General features: G+C 36.3%; 1 protein-coding gene across 7 annotated transcripts in view; it reads left to right on the top strand.

Annotated features, from left to right (window-relative positions):
- The window catches only part of PEAK1 (pseudopodium-enriched atypical kinase 1), a 288,921-nt gene that overhangs the window by 87,649 nt on the left and 181,338 nt on the right, over nucleotides 1–19,934 (top strand). The window contains exon 2 of one of the 7 annotated variants that reach the window (XM_010843309.1): nucleotides 2,540–2,611. The exons of the other annotated variants lie outside the window; for them this stretch is intronic. The gene's annotated coding sequence lies outside the window, so the exon portion shown is untranslated. The remainder of the gene's footprint in view (nucleotides 1–2,539; nucleotides 2,612–19,934) is intronic. 7 annotated transcript variants of the gene reach the window in all.

Raw genomic sequence — 19,934 nt, 5'->3', positions numbered from 1 at the left:
CCACAAAAGCTATTTACTGCTTCGTAAACTTCAGTGTCATAAATATTATTACTGTTTTAGGACCTCAGAAAAGCAGTGAAATATCAAAACTGATTTTCTTCTCTACTATTAAAGTAGTAAAGGTATTTCTCTTAATAGAACTTTGTAATGAAGCTAATATTTGATAAAAGCATACAAACTTGAAATTTTTAAGAAGGGATTTAAATACAAATGAGGGATATGTTGAAAATGAAGCAGGAAGAAAAAGGTTTTATCTCCAAAGCCTGAAATTATGTTGAGGATTAAGTCACATAATATTGCCATGTATTTGTTGAACACCTACTGTGGGGCTTGGGCTAATGGATAGTTTGTATATATTATCTTTAATCTTTACACCAATCTTGTAAACTAGGTTGGTTCCAATTTTAGAATGAGGACATGGAAGTGCAAAGACATTATCACACAGGTGTGTCTGATTATACCTGTACTCTCCATTACTTCAAACTGTTTTTAAGATGAAAGCTTATATTAAAATAGTTACTTTTTAACTTTAATTCTTCTAAATACCCAATAGTATACCCAAGAAGTTAAAAGCTGTGCAGTGTTAATTCTTAAACTTTTAACTTTTTATTGTTCCATATTCAACATTTATTAAGCAGCTACTATTTTCCTAACACTTGCTAAAGTATTATCAGAGCTGTAACCAAGTAAGAAGACTCAGTCTTCCCCCCTCAGAGTTTAGAAATGGATAAATAGTTCACCCTTATATACACAAAATTTCAAAGTGGAATCAAAGAGAGCAAGGTTCTTTTCTTCTGTGTTTTGTGACTGTTTGCTGGACCCCTCCAAAGTGTCCATCTTGAGGAAGGAGCTCCTAGTTTTGTTAAAATGCCTTGATAGACAGGAAATTGTGTGCAGTGAGAACCTGGAGAGGTAATTAGTAGAAGACCTCCTCAAGCAGCAAAGTTTTGTTTGTTTGTTTTTTGGTCTACTTATATTCCCACCAGCAGAGTAGGAGTAAATTTATTTCCCCACATGGGTTACAATGAACTTTTTTTTCTTTTGCTTTTTAACACTTTATTTCAACATAGCTATACTTACAGAAATATACTCATGGGCTAATAGAATGCAATTTGACTTAACCAACACAATTGGGATCCAAAACCTGGTACTTGGTTTGCTTCAAAGGAAAAAAGGATTTAGTCATAATTCAGATTTAACAAATTATCTGATTCTTGGTTTGAGTAGATTTGGAATCTACATGTAATATTAATTAGATCAGATAGCTTTTATATTTTCACATGTATTCAGTGGACTTTTGAGCTACAGACTGTGGGCCCAGGATCTTGTATGAGCCCTGACCATGTTAAGAACAGGACAAATCCTGACATTATGTACAGAGTTCTGCCTCCTCCCCTCCCCTCCCCCAGCTCCTGCTCTGTGGCGATGAATTTTTTTTAAACTGGAAGATAATCGCTTTACAGTGTTGTATTAGTTTCTGCTGTGCAACAGTATCAATCAGCTATAAGTATACATATATCCCCTCCCTCTCGAACCTCCCTCCCACCCCTTCCATCCCACACCTCTAGATTGTCACAGAGCACTGTGCTAAGCTCCCTGTGTTATACAGCAGCTTCCCACTGTCTGGCCTCCCTGGTAGCTCAGCTGGTAAAGAATCCCCTGCAATGCAGGAGATCCCGGTTCTTTTCCTGGGTCAGGAAGATCCTATGGAGATGGGATGGGCTAGGTTGCCCACTTCAATATACTTAGGCTTCCCTGGTGGTTCATACAGTAAACAAGACCTGGGTTTGGTCCCTGGGTTGGGAAGGTCCCCTGGAGAAAAGTATTCTTGCCTGGAGAATTCCATGGATGGCAGGCTATAGTCCATGGGGTCGGAAAGAGTCTGACTTTTGCTTTCATTTTCCCACTAGCTATCTATTTTACACATGGTAGTGTATATATGTTAGTTGCTACTCTCTAAATTCATGCTACCTTCTCCTCCCCTCACTGTGTCTACAAGTCTGTTTCTGTGTCTGCACCTCTATTCCAGGCAAGAGAGGTTTTACAGAAAGATTGTTGTTTTTGAGCCAAGACAAAGGAAACCTGGTTAGTACCAAATCTAAAGGAGAGCTTTTGTTAAGATTCTTACATTTTATTAATCCAAATGTTTATATCTATCAATTGCTTATACTACTCTTACTTTGTGGTTTACTGTGATTCTGTAGATCATTTATTCCAGTAATGTTTTCAAAAGGACCCCGCATTCTTTGTAAAAATACCAGCAATAGAAGTTAAAAATTTTAGATTATTGATGTTTAGGAAAATTTCCCAGTCATTGTGTCCAGTCCCCTCATACTGCACACAAAGAAGCCAAGGCCCAAATAAGCTGTGATGTGCTCAGTGTCAGGTACTGTAAGCTTCGGACCTGGGACTGGGCTTGGCTTATAGTCGTGGTTTCCATCCTCAAGGTCTTGTTGAAAAATGCCTGAAGGTTAGTAGTGGTTTAATACTTTAAAATAGTTTATATATATATTTTTATTGTTTTTCTTCATTGGCCTAGGGAGAGAAGTAATTGAAGAAACAGGAAGTAATGGAACTATTCATGAAGGAATATGGACAATAATTTATTTAGGTAAAGCATGTGGAATCTTTACTTCAGAAAGTTCATCTTTCTAAAGTGGTGTCATTTAATTTCTGAAGATAGTTATGTACATGCCATCTTTATAGTATATAATATAGTCTGACAGTGGTGAATTGACTAAAAAGCCTTATTGTGTGAGATAATAGTGGCAGTAGAACTTGTAAACTCAGATTTATTCACACATTCTTCCTTTAACTGGCCTTTTAACTGAAGTGAAATTGATGGGAAAAGCATGAAGTTATAGAGTTTGGAATTGGGTTGCTTTTGGTTGACTGTGATTATCATAATGTATTTCACCCTTGAAACTGAGCCTTGGATGACAGAGGAAGTCAGCTAAGACAAGAAAATGCCAGAGAGACAAAATAACCTTCAGCTAGTCTATAAAAAAGAGTGATTAAGCAGTTCAAAATGTAAATGCCAAATTCTATCACACAGCCATTTCCTGGGATTTTAAATGATCATAACTATTCTTTTTCTGAATCCGGGTGCACTTCAGTTCTGAATGGTGTAAGAAAGTATTCGGGGTCTACTGTCAGCTTCCTTCTAGTCGCCTTACCCAGGAGATAGAATGTTCAGATAGAGCCAACTAATTTCTGAAAAACAATGCACATGATGTAAGAGCAAAAGGATAAAAGATGTCCTTAGAATTTCCATAGTTAAATCCAAGGGAGGATTTAGACTTTTGAAGTATTTAAGAGGTCTCATTGATGCCATCACTTATGCCTTTAATCTCTGCCTGACTAGTTATTCCTTCTTCACTTTTTCTTAAAAATACTCCAAAGCAGTTCAGGACCAGAAAGAGAAAATGACTGAGCAACAACGCACATGTTAACTGCAGTTACAATTAAAGCAAAGCAGATGGTGTCATGCGTTTTACTCATCTATTATACTGGTGTATATATGTTTGCTGGTGAGAATAGCCTACAGTGTATATAAAAATTTCTAAGTCCCTTTCATGTTCTAAAATTCTTACAAAGAACCTCATCTGTTGCACAGTTCTGAGTCCTTCCATTTTCCATTTTATACTGCCCTATCAGTCATATTAATTTCCAGAAAACCCTATATTAATTATCAATTTCTTTATCTTTTAGTGGCCCCTCACTTATATGTAATTGGGTACAAATCTGGTTTTATCCTCCTTTCCTACCCTCTTTACAAATCTTCCCCTCCAGCCAGTTTTGTTTATTTAACATCCTTCAGTTCTGCTGTGTGTACAGCATAGTTTCATCCCCCAAATGAAATTTTGTAAAGTGATTTTTTTTCTCTGGAGTTTAGTATCTTCATCCTTACGAAAGAAATGACGGACTTAATGAACTTAGACTTGTTTAGTGATTTCTAGTTTGCATACAGTTTTTCCATATATTGTAATTTCTTCTTTACAGTAACCCTTTAGATTAATGAGCACAGAAATTATACACATGTGCAAATAAGAAACCCCCAAGTCCAAGTAGATTAAGTGATTTATATGACCATTCTCAACTTTTTAATCTCAGAAAATACCATTTATAATAGACTCTCCTGAAAGGAGATACTCATGTAATTAAGAAAATACAAACAGAAAACTATACACCATTGATTTTTTTTAAAAAGCAAGTTGAAGAAGATCTAAATAAATGGAGAAGTACTCTGTGTTCATGGATCGGAAGGTTCAATATTGTTAAATAACCATTTTTTTTATAGTTGATCTATAAATATGTGACCCCAATCAAAACCCTACCTAGCTGTCTTATAAATATCAACATACTAATTCTAAAGTTTTAATGGAAAACAAAAGACCTAGTATAGCCAACACAGAACTGAAAATGAACAGAGTTGGAGTACTCACACTAGCTGATTTCAGGACTTAATGTAAGGCTACAATAATCAAGACAATGGTATGGGCAAAAGAGTAGACATATAGAATAATAAAACAGAAAGGAAATAAAAAATAAATCCACACAAGTATCAGATCAGATCAGATCAGATCAGTCGCTCAGTCATGTCCGACTCTTTGCGACCCCATGAATCGCAGCACGCCAGGCCTCCCTGTCCATCACCAACTCCCGGAGTTCACTCAGACTCAACGTCCATCGAGTCAGTGATGCCATCCAGCCATCTCATCCTCTCTCGTCCCCTTCTCCTCTTGCCCCCAATCCCTCCCAGCATCAGAGTCTTTTCCAATGAGTCAACTCTTTGCATGAGGTGGCCAAAGTACTGGAGTTTCAGCTTTAGCATCATTCCTTCCAAAGAAATCCCAGGGCTGATCTCCTTTAGGATGGACTGGTTGGATCTCCTTGCAGTCCAAGGGACTCTCAAGAGTCTTCTCCAACACCACAGTTCAAAAGCATCAATTCTTCGGCGCTCAGCCTTCTTTACAGTCCAACTCTCACATCCATACATGACCACAGGAAAAACCATAGCCTTGACTAGACAAACCTTTGTTGGCAAAGTAATGTCTCTGCTTTTGAATATGCTATCTAGGTTGGTCATAACTTTGCTTCCAAGGAGTAAGCGTCTTTTAATTTCATGGCTGCAGTCACCATCTGCAGTGATTTTGGAGCCCAGAAAAATGAAGTCTGACACTGTTTCCACTGTTTCCCCATCTATTTCCCATGAAGTGATGGGACCGGATGCCATGATCTTCGTTTTCTGAATGTTGAGCTTTAAGCCAACTTTTTCACTCTCCACTTTCACCTTCATCAAGAGTCTTTTTAGTTCCTCTTCACTTTCTGCCATAAGGGTGGTGTTACTGCATATCTGAGGTTATTGATATTTCTCCCGATAATCTTGATTCCAGCTTGTGTTTCTTCCAGTCCAGCGTTTCTTATGATGTACTCTGCATAGTCAACTGATTTTTGCCATGAAAGCAAAGACAACTCAGTGTAGAAAGGATAGTCTCGTCAATAAATGGTGCTGGAACAGTTGGATATCCATATGAAAAAGAAGTGAACTCAGACACAGACCTTACAATTCATACAATAATTAACTCAGAATGGATCATAGACCTAAATGCAAAATGAAAAACTATAACAGTTATTAAAGAAAATATACGAGAAAATCTGTATGACCTTGGGTTTGGCAGTGTGTTTTAAAACGCATTAGTAATACAATTCATGCAAGAAAAAAGTAGATAAGGGGCATATTTAAAATAGAAAACTGTTCAGTGAAAGACATGAATGAAAAAAATGAAAAGATAAGCCAGTGATGGGGAGAAAGTATTTGCAAAACACTTCCAATAAAGAATTTGTATCCAAAATATATAAAGAAGTCTTAAAACTCAACAGTAAGAAAATAATAAACTTTATTTAAAAATGAGCAAACATTTTGAAGAGATACTTCATCAAAGAAGATATACAGGTGGCAAATAAGCATATAATAAGATGTCCCGCATCATGTCATTAGAGAACTGCAAGTTGCAACAATACTGAGATTTCATTATATATGATATCATATTATTACATATTATTACATTATATATCTGTTAGAATGGTTAAAATCCAAAACACCGGCAAAACCAGATTGTGGCAAGGATGTGGAGCATTAAAAACTTCATTCATTGCTAGTGGGAATGCAAAATGATACAGCTACTTTGGAAAACAGTTTGACAGTTTCTTACAAAACTAAGAGTGGCTTACCATCCAAAATCAGCAAGCACGCTCCCAGATATTTACCCAACTAATTTGAAAACTTATATCCACCAAACCTGCACACAAACATTTACAGCAGCTTTATTTATAATCTCCCCAAATGGGAAGCAACCAAGATGTCCTTCAGGATGTGAATGGATAAACACCCATACAATGCAATGTTATTCAGTGACAGAAAGAATAAAGATATAAGGCCATGAAAAGGCATAGATAAATATTAAATGCATATTGCTCAATTTAAAAGCTGAAAATGCCACGTACCATGTGAGTTCAGTTATATAGCATTCTGGAAAAAAGTTTAAAAAAAAGAGTGAGTGAAAACATCAGTAGTTGCCAGAAGCCTGGGGGAGCAGGCAGTTGTGGAAAAATGAAGCACAGGGGCTTTTTTAGGGCACTACAACTATTTTGTATGATAGTCTAAGGGTGAATATAAGATATTAAGCATTTGCCAAAATCTACAGAACTTTACAACAGAAAGAGTGGACCTTAACATATACAAAAATTTTAAAACTCACTTAAAACCTCAAGGATTCCATGATTAAATATAAAATGTGACAAAATTGCAAATAAATGAAACAATATTACTGAAGGGAGTGGAAGAATAAAGTGCTACCCTATGTAACTTTGGAAATGAGTGGAACTTTTAGGACTAAAACACAAAAAGAACTATATACATAAGCACTGTACTTTAGTTGATAAAGTTCTATTACACAGAAGGTGGGATATGGAGTAAGAATTCTGAAACTGATATACATGAGTTGGAAGTCAGGATTCTCACTGTCATAGTATACAGGTAAGTAAGGAGAAAAGGCTAGAACCATCCATGTGCTAATGGATTAGAGCTGGAGACAATATGAGTTCATGTTTAACTTAACATAGATACAGATGGTTACAGATGGTTACAGTCCGTCTAGTCAAGGCTATGGTTTTTCCAGTGGTCATGTATGGATGTGAGAGTTGGACTGTGAAGAAGGCTGAGCGCCGAAGAATTGATGCTTTTGAACTGTGGTGTTGGAGAAGACTCTTGAGAGTCCCTTGGACTGCAAGGAGATCCAACCAGTCCATCCTGAAGGAGATCAGCCCTGGGATTTCTTTGGAAGGAATGATGCTAAAGCTGCAACTCCAGTACTTTGGCCACCTCATGCAAAGAGTTGACTCATTGGAAAAGACTCTGATGCTGGGAGGGATTGGGGGCAGGAGGAGAAGGGGACGAGAGAGGATGAGATGGCTGGATGGCATCACTGACTCGATGGACATGAGTCTGAGTGAACTCTGGGAGTTGGTGATGGACAGGGAGGCCTGGCGTGCTGCGATTCATGGGGTCGCAAAGAGTCGGACACGACTGAGCGACCGAACTGAACTGAACTGATACAGGCATACCTTGTTTTATTGCAGTTCACAGATATTCCATTTTTTACGAATTGAAGGTTTGTGGCAACCTTGCATAAAGCAAGTCTGTAGGTACCACTTTTCCAACAGTGTTTGCTCATTTTGTGTCTCTGTGTTATTCATACATTATGGTAATTCTTGATGTATTTCAAATCTTAACACCAGAAAAAAGATGATGATTCCCTGAAGGCCTAGATGATGGTTAGCATTTTTTAGCAGTAAAAGTATTTTTTAAAATTAAGGTATGTACATTATTTTTTAGATATGATACTTTTGTGCACTTAATAGAATCAGGGTAGTGTAAGCATAACTTTTAAGTGCATGGCAAACCAAAAAAAAAAAAATGGTGACTTTGTTGCAATATTTGTTTTCCTGTAGTGATCTGAAACTAAACCTCAATGTCTCTGAGGTATGCCTGTAGGTATTTGTATATGTATATGTATATAGATAGATGTAGATCTATATCTAATTGCTCTGTCAGCTGAGAGGGCCTAGAAGCAATGAAACCCCAGTAGCACTGACCACACCTAGTGCGCAGACTTTGGTTTCTAATACCATTCTCCATTAAGAGGAATCAGGGCTTTTTGGAGATGTGGTTGATTCTCCCATTGGGGTAGGAAATATACAGGGTGAGTCTAGAGCATGTTGTAGTGGCACAAAAAACAAAAAAACAAAAACATAACAGCAGGAGTATACCAAAGGGACAAAAGAGCCAACTGCAAGATCTTCCAATGACCAAAGCTGTAACAGTTTGAGCAACAAAATAAAGTAGTATTAGGTTAAAACCCCAAGTGTAAAGCAAATATATCAATGTCTCCATAGCAATATAAGCAAATGGTTAATGTTGACCTTGAAGAAAACTAGACAATCCCCCAAAGAAGAATTCTAAATAATTTGTTTAGCCTTCCCACCCTCAGTGAAGTGGGACGTAACTCCCCACTGCTTAAGTTGAGCTGCTCATAGTGACTTTTCCCCAAAGAACACAGTATGGAAAGGGTGACATTATAGAGCCCAAACCTGACAAAATGTAATGCCAGGTGATCATGGTTAACATCAACAATGATAAATCATGTTGATAGTATGTACCCCTGATAGGGTATCATACAAATGACACTTTGGTTTTCCTCTCTCAAATACTTTATCTCAGTCTAACCGTGAGAAATCAAGTCACACAGAATATCTGACAAGCGATCTTCAAAACTGTAGAGTTCATTGTAGGAGGTTGAATGGTGATGCTCCTCAAAAGATGTGTCCGTGTCCTAAGCTGCAGAACCTGTGAATGTGATTTTGTTCGGTGAAAGAGTCTTTGCAGATGTATTTAAGTAAGGAATTTGAGATGAGATCATCCCAGATTATCTGGGCAGATTATAAATCAAATGACGTGTCCTAATAAGACACAGAGGAAAAGACACACATAGACCAGAAAATAAAGAGGCAGAGACTTTAAGTGAGTCACCCACAAACTGAGGGATGGCTTTAAGCTACAAGAAGGTAGAAGAGGCATGGAATGATTTTTCCTGAAGGCCTTCAGAGAGTTTGGCCCTGCTGAGACCTTGATTTCAGGATTTATTTAGTTGCTCAGCTGTATCCGACTCTTTTACAAGCCCATGGACTCTACTTCACCAGGCTGTTCTGTCCATGGGATTCTCCAGGCAAGAATACTGGAGTGGGTTGCCATTTAGGGCTTATGGCCTGTAAAACTATAAGAGAACAAATTCCTCTTTTTTTAAGATGTTAAGTTTGTGTTAATTTGTTATAGCAGTCACAGGAAACTAATACAGTCATCAAAGACAAGAAAAGTTTGAGAAGTTGTCACAACCAAGAATAGCCTAAGGAGACATAACTACTTAAATGTAATATGATGTCTTGGATGGGATCCTGGAACAGAAAATGGATAGCAGGAAAACCGAGAATATCCAAATAAAGTACAGACTTTAGCTAATAATATCCATATTGGTTTGCTAATTTTGACAAGTGTCCCTTAGTAATATAGGGTATTAATAAGGGAAACTGCGTGGAGGACACATGAGAACTCCACTGTCTTCACAACTTCTCTATACATTAAAGCTGTCCTAAAATAAACAATGTATTTAGAAAGAAAGAAAAAGGAAGAGGCAACTTTCCAGGGAATACAATGAACCCAGAATGTTCTACTCCCAGAACAAGTGTTTCCTTACTGTTGTAATTATGTGCTGGGGGAAGTTTGCCTATTAACAGGACTCCTCTATTTCTTAAACAGAGCATGTAGTCAGCCTTGCTATTCAAGGTAGATGAGGCTACTGGGGAAACAGACCTATCCAGCTACAGAGGGAATCGGTGCAAGTCACCCGTTCTAAACAAAGTAGCCCTCTGGCTTTCTTATTGCTGTCCTTTTCTTCCTGAATAATTCAATCTGGGAGTCATGAGACAGGACCTGGGAAGGTAGGTGTTTGTGCTAGGGCTTCTTGAAGAAATGGCTGATTCTAGGGCTACTGTAGAGAAAGAACATAACAAGATATGCTGGACACATCATCCTGTGCCAGAAAGTAAGGAATTGCTCACAGAGTGAGGGGTTGTAACTAAAGGATACAGAGGTCACCTTCAAGTGGCACTTGCTGGCTGGTCTTGAAACACAATGAACATCAAAATAATAATCCTTATCAAATTATAGCCTATTGAATAAAATAGAAATTTGTAGTGATGGAATAAATTAATGGAGAGAAGAAATGGAAACACAGAAATAGAAATACTGAAATACTGTGATTTTTTTATTCCCCCAAAATTGCTGAAAATGTTCATTCTCTCTTATGTTGCTAATTCATATGTAATCACAAGTAAACCAACAATACATCTTTGTTCCATATTTGTCTGGTTTAAAATTAGCTGCATAATTTCTAGATAGCTAGAATTTCTGACAGCAGTACAGTTGTTAAACTATTTTAAAATGGCTGAGTTTTCCTAAAAGCTTTAAATTGAAAACCTAAAACAATAAAAATAACTGCCTCCTTGGAGACCATGTGTTTAATAGTACCTTAAAATTGTAAACTGTAGTGCTTATGTTCTTTGGATGATTGAAGTACCTGGAATATAGTAGGTTCGATAACTAGTTGCTGTGAAATGAATGTTGAATAATCTAAAAAGATTGGAAAAGACTGGCATTAATTTCTCATTGAGAAAAAAGAAATGTCTTTCCCATATTATTCAGTTCTTATTTTCTACTCAGTGGAGAATTTGGAATGTGATACAAATGAAAGGTACTCATGTTAATCTTGAATTGAAATCACACAGAGGGAAAAAACCTAATCATTAAATAGCAAGATCAATTTCATTTTCTTTGCCACAATTTTTTTAAAATGTAGCATGCAGCATAGCTGCAGTTCTCACTGCCCATTTTAAAAGAGACTTTTAAAATCTATTACCATTTAAAAACCTCTGTTACTAAGTCTATGATGCTGTCAGGGGCTGGTACCAAACTAGAGAGTGATTGACATGGCATATTACCTAGTTTACTTTCTTAGGTCATAGGAGAAATCCTTTCTAGCTCATAGATTTTTTTTTTTTTACATTGTTATATCCCTGTGGCTGCCAGGAAAATAGAAAATCCTATTTATAGCAGAATTCCTTCTTTGCAACTGGTTTTCTTTTTCCTCAAGTCATCCTCCCCAGCCCAACTCAAAGTCAATATTATGAAAAGATTGGTGTATCTGAGCTTGTAAGATCTGAAATATCTCTGCAGTCAGTCCATCCAGGTAAACAAATACCTTGGTTATAGGAAATGACAGTAATGTCATGTAATAATTTCCTGTAGGAGCTGAAATATAGGAAAATTTTTTCCTATAGGAGCTGAAATATAGGAAAATGTGAAGCAGTATCACTGAGACTTTTGAGGTAAAAATGTAATATATTTCTTCTTTTTTTTCATCCAGTCCTCAGATTTCACGTGCCTACAGATTTTAAAGAGTTGCTGAGACATTGCACTAAGAGAATCCCCTGTGAGAAATATTTTCACCTGCTTGACCAGGACTATTGACAGAGTGATTGATTTCCTCCAAGGAGAATGAGCTGTTATGTTAGCTGAAGTGACAAATGCTTTGGGGACATAGCATTCACAGATTTTAGTAACACATTCCTTTTCTGTGTGGCTAACAGAAGTTTGGAGAAGGCAATGGCACCCCACTCCAGTACTCTTGCCTGGAAAATCCCATGGGCGGAGGAGCCTGGTAGGCTGCAGTCCATGGGGTCGCTAAGAGTCGGACACAACTGAGCAACTTCACTTTCGCTTTTCACCTTCATGCATTGGAGAAGGCAATGGCACCCCACTCCAGTACTCTTGCCTGGAGAATCCCAGGGACGGAGGAGCCTGGTGGGCTGTCGTCTCTGGGGTCATACAGAGTCGGACACGACTGAAGTGACTTAGCAACAGAAGTTTATAAGAGCATACATTTTTTATTGCAGCTTAGAGTGAGTTTGAAATTAGAACTTTTACTTCACTTACCATTTGAAGCAGTGGAAAATGTTGATTTTAAGTGCTTCTGTGAAATATGTGCTTTTTTCCTATGAATGGCAGAAGTACTTCTCCATAACATCCATTAAGTCAGCTACTCCAAAGAGCATCCACATTCTGCGTGTATCCTGAGAATTTTAAGACACAAGTCATACTAGACTCTTCCAAATTCAATTTGATATCCTAACTGGGAATGACAGTGGAACATAGTCTAGACCTTTCAAATCTGCATTTTTTACAGCTGATTACTTCTAATTAAGTCCAATTTTGTCCATTTTAGACTAGGCTGGAATTTTTGTCTTTGGTGTCAGAATTTTTATCTTTGGTGTCAGAATATACTTCTCCAATGGTTGGTCTCCTGGCGTATTCTCTCTACAGCAGTACCTGAGGGAGCAGTACCTGGTACTTATGCCAAAGTTCAATGTGTGTGTGTGTATGTAGGTCCATTCCTCCCTCTCTTCCTCTCTTTCCCTCCCTGCATTCCTTCCTTCTTCTTTTTATATTTTCCTTGTTTCTCAATGGGTCATTTACACTTCCCTCTCCCTATCCTCACCCTCCTTTTAATTTTTTTTATTGTGCTAAAATACATTTAGCATAAAATGTACCATCTTAACCATCTTAGGTATACAAGTAACATTAAGTGCATTCATAATATTGATGAACCATCACCATCACCCAACTCTGTAACTCTTTCCATTTTGTAAAGCTGAGACTCTTTACCCAGTAAATAATAACTCCACATTCACCTTCCCTCACCCAGCCTCTGTCAACCATCTTTCCATTGCTTTCCAGTTCTATATAACTGGAATACAGTATTTGTCTTTTTGTGACTGGCTTATTTTACTTAGAGGAATCTCTTCAAGATTTACCCATGTTGTAACATGTTGCAGAATACCCTTCCTTTTAAAGAATGAATGCTATTCCATTGTATGTAAATACCTCATTTTATTTATGCATTCACCTGTCAGTGGATGCTTAGGCTGCCTTCTCATTTTCTCTTTTATTAGTAGCGTTGATATGAGTGAGTGTACAAATACCTTCTCAAGACCTTGCTTTCAATTTTTGGGGGTATGTACCCAGAAGAGGAATTGCTGGATAATATTCTAATTTTTGTGGAACCATACTGTTTTCCACAACAGCTCATATCATTTTAAGTTCCCACCAGTAGTGCCAAGGGCTCCATTTGCTCTACGTCCTCACCAACACTTGTTACTTCCTATTTGTTTTTTCAGTGGCAACCATCCTAATGAATGTGAGGTGGTGTCTCATTGTAGTTTTGGTTTATTTTCATTTCCTAAATAAACAGTGGTGTTTAATTTCTCATGTGTGTATTGGCCATTTATATACCTTTGGAAAAATGTATTCAAGTTCTTAGCCCATTTTTGAACCGAGTTGTTTGGTTTTGTTGTTGAATTTTGAGAGTTCTCTATATATTCTGGAGATTAATCCTTTATCAAGTACATGATATGCACATATGCAGGTACTTTCTTCCACTCAGAGGGTTGTCTTTTAACTCTGTGGGTAGTGTTTTGATGCACAAAATTTAAAAATTTTCACAAAGTCCAATTTGTTTATTTTTCCTTTCGTTGCCTGTGCCTTTGTTGTTATATCAAGAAATCACTGCAAGATCCAGCGCTGTGAAACCTCTGCCCTATCTTCTACAAGTTTTATGTTTTTAGGTTTTACATTTAGATCTTTGGTCCATTTTGAGTTAATTTTTGTATACGGTGTTAGATAAGGGTTGAACGTTATTCTTTTGCATGATGGATATCCAGTTTTACCAGCATCATTTGTTGAAAAGACTGTTGCTTCCCCATTGAATAGTCTTGGCACCCTTGTCAAAAATTGTTTAACCATGTATACAAAGGTTTATATTTATTGTGTTCCATTGGTCTTTTTGTCTTTTTTAATGCTAGTGCCATACTAGCATTGTCATAAATTTTAAAACCACGATGTATAAGCTTTGTTCTTCTTTATTCAAGATTGTTTTGGCTCTTCAGAGTCCCTTGAGAACTCATATGAATTTTAGGATGACTTTTTCTATTTCTGCAAAAATATTATTTGAAATATTGATAGAGATTGCACTGAATCTATAGATTGCTTTGGGTAGAATGGACATCTTAACACAACTAACTTTTCCAACCCATTAAGATGGGATGTGTTTCCATTTATTGAGTTATTGCTTATTTTCATTCAGTGATTTTTTTTTTTTTTTTGTAGTTTTCAGTGTACAGGTGTTTCATCTCTTTGGTTAATTCCTATTTTATTCCTTTTGATATTATTGTAAATGGAATTGGTTTTGTTTTTTCTTTTCAGATTGTCCATTGTTAGTTTATAGAAATGCAATTGATTTGTGTGTGTGTGTATGTGTTGCCTTTTATTTCTTTCTCTTGGCTAAATTACTGTTAAGTAGAACTTCCAGTACTGTGTTGAATAGAAGTGGCAAAAGCTGACATCTTTCATTTATTCCTGATCTTAGAGGAAAAACTTTCAGTATTTCACCATTTAGTATGTTGTTCCCTGTGAAGTTTTTTGTATATTGCTTTTGTCATGCTGAGATTAATTTCCTTCTGTTTTTAGTTTGTTGAGTGTTTTTACCAAGAAAGAATGTTGAATTTTGTCACTCCTTTTTCTACATTGATTAAGATCATATGGTTTTTTTCCCCTTCATTCTATTAATGAGCCTCCCACCCCATGGCTCAGCAGGTAAAGAATCCACATCAATCACTTGTCATATGTTGAATGGTTCTTATGTTCTAGGAATAAATCTAACTTGGTCAAGATGTATCATCTGATTAATATGAATTTGGTTTGCTATTTTGTGGAGGATTTTTGTTTCAGTGTTCTTTTAAGAGAGATTGGTTTGCCATTTTCTTTTTTGTAGTGCCTTTGTCTGGTTTTGGTATTATGGTACTGCTGACTTCATAATGAAGTTAGGAAGTATTCCCTCTAATTTGATTTTTGGGAAAATTTTGAAAAGGACTAGTATTAGTTCTTATTTAAAAGTTTGGTTGATTTCACTGGTGAAGCCATCAGGCATAAGGCTTTTCTTTGGGGAGAAGTTTTAAATTACTTATTCAATTTCTTTACTGTAGGTCTACTCATTTTTTCTATTTCTTTGTGATTCAGTCTTGGTAGGTTTTATGTTTCTAGGAATTTGTCCATTTCAGGTATGTTATCTAATTTGTTCACAGTACTTTTTTATAATCCCTTTTATTTCTGTAGAATTGGTACTAATGTCCCTACTTCCACCTCCCACCCCATGGCTCAGCAGATAAAGAATCCACCTTCAATGCAGGAGACACAGGAGATGCCGGTTCAATTCCTGGGTCAGGAAGATCCCCTGGAGAAGGAAATGGCAACCCACTCCAGTATTCTTGCCTGGAAAATCCCATGGACAGAGGAGCCTTGTAGGCTACAGTCCATGCAGTCCCAAAGAGTTGGACATGACTGACAACTATCTACAGTGTCCCCGCTTCCGTTTCTGATTTTAGTAATTTGAGTCTTCTCTCTTTTTCCTTTGTTCATCTAGCTAAATGTTTGTCAGTTTTGTTGATCTTTTTAAAGAACTAGCTTTTGGGTTCATTGATTTTTCTTTTTTTCTCTACTTCATTTATCTCTACTCTAACCCTTATTATTTCCTTCCTTCTGCTAGATTTAGTTTTAGTTCTTTTTTTTTAAGTTAAGTTATAAAGTTGTTAATTTGAGATCTTCTATTTTTAAATATAAGCATTTATAGCTATAAAATTTCCTTGCATTCCATGAGTTTGGATATGTTATGCTTTCATTTTCATTCATCTCTAAGGGTATTCTAATTTTCCATGTGATTTTTTTTTCTTTGATCCATTGGTTGTTGAAGTGTGTGTTGTTTAATTTCCACAAATTTGTGGATTTTCCAGTTTTACTTTTGTTGTTGGTTTTTAACTTCATTTGTGGCCTAAAGTATGGTCTCTTCTGGAAAATGTCCAATATACACTTGAGAAGAATCTGTATGTATATTCTGTTATTGTTGGTTAGAGCATTTGGTATTTGTCTGTGAGATGTAGTTGGTTTATTGTGTTAAATCTTCTATTTCCTTACTTACCTTCTGTCTGGTTGCTCCTGTCCATTATTATGAGTGGGATATTGAAATTTCCAACTATTATTATGTAATGTCTATTTCACCTTTGAATTTTGTCATTTTTTTCTTCATATATTTTGATAGTCCATCAACAGGTGTTTAACATTCATAATTTGTATCTTTCCACTGTATCGAACCTTTTATTAAATATAATATGCTCTTTTTTAAGAGAAAATAGTATTTTAAAAAGCAATGAATCTTTAAGTTAATATACTTCTTCCTCCATCTGTAAAGTTAGATATTTTAAATAGTTCCTCATTCTAAATGTATCACTTATAACTCTTATTTGTACAAACATTGACAAATAATTTATTGTTTATATCAAGTACTTCAAAATTCTTATTGGAGAAGTATTCACTGTTGAAGTTTTAGCTGATAAAGGTATTTTTGCAGATAAAAGAGGAAGAAAAACATTGTGTTTCTCCCTGTTTAAAAATAAGAATCAAAGTTGTTGAAACTGGGTGAATGTAGCTGTAAAACATAAGCTCATTCTCACTGTTTTAACATTTTGCTTTCTTTTTAAAATAGATGTTCCTCCTGTAGACATAACTGTACAGTAAGAAGTCTGACCCACTGTTGGAGTTTTTCAGTTCTGTTTATGACCTAATGATGCTTCATGCAGTGCTGTGCTGGAATTTAGTGGCCTACAATCTTGATGAAGTTTTTTTTTTTTGTATTAAGATGAGTCAGTTTTCAGCATTAAATAATTCCGTGTTAACCTACACAGAGAATAGTTTCTGCTTAAATGAATCAGGAAATGGTAAGCCTTTAATAATAAGCTTAAGGTATTTGAATGTCTGAAAAGTGAGAGTTAATTAAACAGACTTGACAGAAGATTATATTTTTCTTCAAAGCAGCTGTTGTCTCCAAATCCAATAAAAGTGAAGATGCAACAGTTCTTACTATAATATTCCAAAGAGACTTTATTGACTTAGAACTGTCGTTTTTCTCTTCTTCAAAACTGACCACTGTTTTTTTGTTATGTTTATGCAATGCTTATTATAATGTAATGTTCTTTTATATGAGGAAATATACAGCTTAATAAAAACCTGGAAAACAGGCCATTGAGGTTATAATTTATTAGAAATAGTTCTCACCACCAATGTTGCCTGTGTGTATGAGCTATAAGGTCACCTTGAGGGGTATTCTTTATAAGCTCAATCAGGGTTATTAAAGCCAGAGGAAAATTAATATTCAGTGCTTCTACTGTTTTATGTCTCACTTGACTTAACTTAGAAGTGCTTTAGGACCTTGGCCTACTTTAGTACTATTCATTTGTTGGTAGTAATTATTAATTGATGCATTGGGATTTGATGTCATCTGTTCTTGTTAACTAGTTTATTTTGTTTTTCATATCCTGCTTTGTGTGTATTATAGAATTGCATTGAGACACCAATTTTATTTTTATAAAGCCTTCTTCCTTTAATAGGTATAAATGTAAAGTACAGTTATTAGTTTACTTCCCTATAGTCATGAAAGAAGCAGGGCCAAGTCCAGAATCTCATCTACCCTTGGACTAATGCCCAGTATCCATACTAGATATTGATAGTGTTTAATTTTTAATCGATACTATTGGTGTGCTGGATGGTGTATCACACTGCATGTATTACATAAGAATTGTAAGTTTCCTCTCAAAACTTAACAGAACCACTTTTATAATGCATATGTTTATAGAGTTTTATGTATTTTAGTATACATTCATATTATTTATATTTACTTTGTCCTCAAAACAGCCCTGGGAAATAAACATTATTATTTAGGTAAGCTGAGGTTCATCATGATTGAATGTTTTGCTTGTACAGGAATTCAGTTCTCTTCTTGACTCCTTGTTAATCCTCTATTTGGTTCTCTATGGAGAAAGCAATAATTATAAAATATTTCATGATTATAGATGTCAAGCTGCTATAATACTAATAATCCCTTTTTGGTATAGCACGGGTTATTTTTAGAACACTTTAATTATATTACTTAACAAAAAAAGAAAATTAGGAAAGCAGAGTTTGTGTTATGATACTTGCCACTGTTTCCTTTATTAGACTCATTCGTTCATTAAATACAAAGAACCTATCTCTGTGCCAGGTACTGGATTGGTTGCTAAAGTACAAAAATAGTCTCTACCCTCAAGGAGATCAGGATATTAAGACACTGTTGGATGACCCACCAGCCATGGAGAACGCGATATTCTCACATGGCAAATGTGATGCTGAGGGCACTGAAAAAAGCCTTTGTTTTTCCTATTAAAGAGGTAGCAGTGTGACTGACACTGTCCTTTTTCTTGCCTTGAATGCAGAAGTAATACCTACATGTACAGCAAACAACTTTGAAGCAACAAATCAACACAATTAATGGAGCAAAAGGAAAGAGCCTTGGTCTTTTTTTTTAATTTTTATTTTATATTGGGGTATAGTTAGTTTATAATCCACAATATATATTTTTAAAAACCATTATACAACTTAATAGAAAAGCAAACAAACAACCCAATCAGAAAATGGGGAGATCTGATTAGACATTTTTCCAAAAGAGATATTTGAATGGCCAAGTACAGGAAAAGGTGCTCACTAATCGTCAGGGAAATGCAAACCAAAACCATAGTAAAACATCACCCACACCTGTTAGCCATTACCAAAAACCAAGAAACGGCAAGTGTTGGCAAGAACATGGAGAAAAGGCATCCATTACGCACTGCTGGAGGAAATTTCAAGTAGGTAGTTATTATGGAAAACAGCATGGCAATTCCTCAAAAAATTAAATCTACAATTATCATATAACCCAGCAGTTCCACTTCTTGGTGTTTATCCAAGGGAAACAAAATCACTATTTTGAAAATATATCTGCATCCCAATGTTCAATGCAGCATCACTTACAACAGCCAAGATTGTTGTAATGGAGACAAGAGATGAAGAGTTTTTTGTTTTTTTTTTAAGTGACATGTATACAATTAAATATTATTCAATAACGGAAAGAAGGAAATCCTGTCATTTGTAACAATATGAATGGATCTTCAGGGTATTATACTAAGTGAAGTCAGACAAAGACAAATACCAATACTGTATGATATCACGTACATGTGAAATCTGAAAAAAAAAAAAAAAAGATGAAACCAAAGCCGTAGGTACAGAGAGGAGATTGATGGTAGCCAGAGGCAGTGGGTAAAATGTGTAAAGGAAGTCAAAAGCTACAAATTTCCAATTATAAATAACTCATGGGGATGTAATATACAGAATGATGATTATAGTTCAGATCAGATCAGATCAGTCGCTCAGTTGTGTCCGACTCTTTGCGACCCCATGAATCGCAGCACGCCAGGCCTCCCTGTCCATCACCAGCTCCCGGAGTTCACTCAGACTCACGTCCATCGAGTCAGTGATGCCATCCAGCCATCTCATCCTCTCTCGTCCCCTTCTCCTCCTGCCCCCAATCCCTCCCAGCATCAGAGTCTTTTCCAATGAGTCAGCTCTTCACGTGAGGTGGCCAAAGTACTGGAGTTTCAGCTTTAGCATCATTCCTTCCAAAGAAATCCCAGGGCTGATCTCCTTTAGAATGGACTGGTTGGATCTCCTTACAGTCCAAGGGACTCTCAAGAGTCTTCTCCAACACCACGGTTCAAAAGCATCAATTCTTCGATGCTCAGCCTTCTTCACAGTCCAACTCTCACATCCATACATGACCACTGGAAAAACCATAGCCTTGACTAGA

This window comes from Bison bison, unplaced genomic scaffold (assembly GCF_000754665.1).
Source record: "Bison bison bison isolate TAMUID 2011002044 unplaced genomic scaffold, Bison_UMD1.0 scf7180017864181, whole genome shotgun sequence".
In the NCBI taxonomy this organism is placed as follows: domain Eukaryota; kingdom Metazoa; phylum Chordata; class Mammalia; order Artiodactyla; family Bovidae; genus Bison; species Bison bison.
Note: the sequence above shows the minus strand (reverse complement) of the source record. Positions and strands in the feature narration are given on the sequence as shown.